Source organism: Octopus bimaculoides, chromosome 4 (assembly GCF_001194135.2).
Source record: "Octopus bimaculoides isolate UCB-OBI-ISO-001 chromosome 4, ASM119413v2, whole genome shotgun sequence".
Lineage (NCBI taxonomy): Eukaryota > Metazoa > Mollusca > Cephalopoda > Octopoda > Octopodidae > Octopus > Octopus bimaculoides.
The window spans coordinates 11308590-11310265 of record NC_068984.1 but is presented as its reverse complement, the minus strand read 5'-3'; positions in this window follow the sequence as shown (position 1 = coordinate 11310265).

Below are 1676 nucleotides of genomic sequence, written 5' to 3'. Positions count from 1 at the left end.
AATTATTCTGTGACATATTTAAAAAAAAAAATAAAACAACTTTTTATATTAAACATCCAAGTTGCTGTCAAATTTTTTTATGAGGAGCAGGAAACGTTGAGAAAAAGAGGGGTGTGCGAGAGAGAAATACATAATGAGAAAGAGAGAGAGGGGGAAATAAACAAAGAGGAACATATATATATATATAGAGAGAGAGAGAGAGAAGGAGAGAGCGAAAGAGAGAATGTATGTGTGTATGTGTGTGCGTGTATATATATATATATATGTATATATATATATATATATACATATATATATATATATATATATATTATATATATGTATATATTATATATATGTATATATATAGAGAGAGAACATATGATAAGTGAAAGAGAATGAGGAATGAGAGGAAACAAAATATACAGTGTATGAAGGGATGTAGAAGTCAATGAACAAAGGATTTTTAAAAAAAATAAGAGACAACATATTGAAATGTAAACAAAGATAGTGTTTTGGTGACAATATTTTGAATAAAACAACTTTTGATATCAAACTTGAAGAACTCTGGCAAATTTTTTATGAAGGGCAATAAGTAGGGAACAGAGAGAGAGAGAGAGAGAGAGAGGGAGAGAGAGAGAGAGAGAGAGAGAGAGAGAGAGAGAGAGAGAGAGAGAGAGAGAGAGCACATAATAGATAAAAGAAAATGAGGGATAGGTAGAGAAGTAAAATTTACAGAGTTTGATGGGAGGCAATGTTGGCACTCCGTCGCTTACGACGTCGAGGGTTCCAGTTGATCCGACCAACGGAACACCCTGCTCGTGAAATTAACGTGCAAGTGGCTGAGCACTCCACAGACACGTGCACCCTTAACGTAGTTCTCGGGGATATTCAGTGTGACACAGTGTGACAAGGCTGGCCCTTTGAATTACAGGCACAACAGAAACAGGAAGTAAGAGTGAGAGAAAGTTGTGGTGAAAGAGTACAGCAGGGTTCACCACCATCCCCTGCCGGAGTCTCTTGGAGCTTTAGGAGTTTTCGTGAATAAACACTCACAACGCCCGGTCTGGGAATCAAAACCGCGATCCTATGACCGCGAGTCCGCTGCCCTAACTACTGGGCCATTGCGCCTCCGATGGGAGGCAATAGAAGATAAAATGCATGTTACATAAAAATGAGAGAGTGGGAAGAGATTTGGACATAATCATACATACACAATCTTTGAAATATATACATGCAGTTCTGACAGCTACATCATGACACATCTTGAAGGCTAGGCTTTTGCAATCCAAGAAGAGCAGATGGCTACAAAATATCCCATGAACAAATGAAACAGCAAAATCCATAAAATCATAAGATGTACTCTTTGTGGAGGACATAATGCATGCAACCAGAATCTGTGCACAAATGTCATTGAGGTACTGCCTCCCATTGTGACAACATGTTGATGCCAAAATACCATTTGCAGAACGATTGCTCTGGGATAAATATCAACAACACCTCTGCTATGAAATGTTTGCATACATATCAGCATAGGCGTAGGAGTGGGTGTGTGGTAAGTAGCTTGCTTATGAACCACATGGTTCTGGGTTCAGAGTCACTGCATGGCACCTTGTCTTCTACTATAGCCTCAGGCCGACCAAAGCCTTGTGAATGGATTTGGTAGACAGAAACTGAAAGAAGCACGTCATATATAT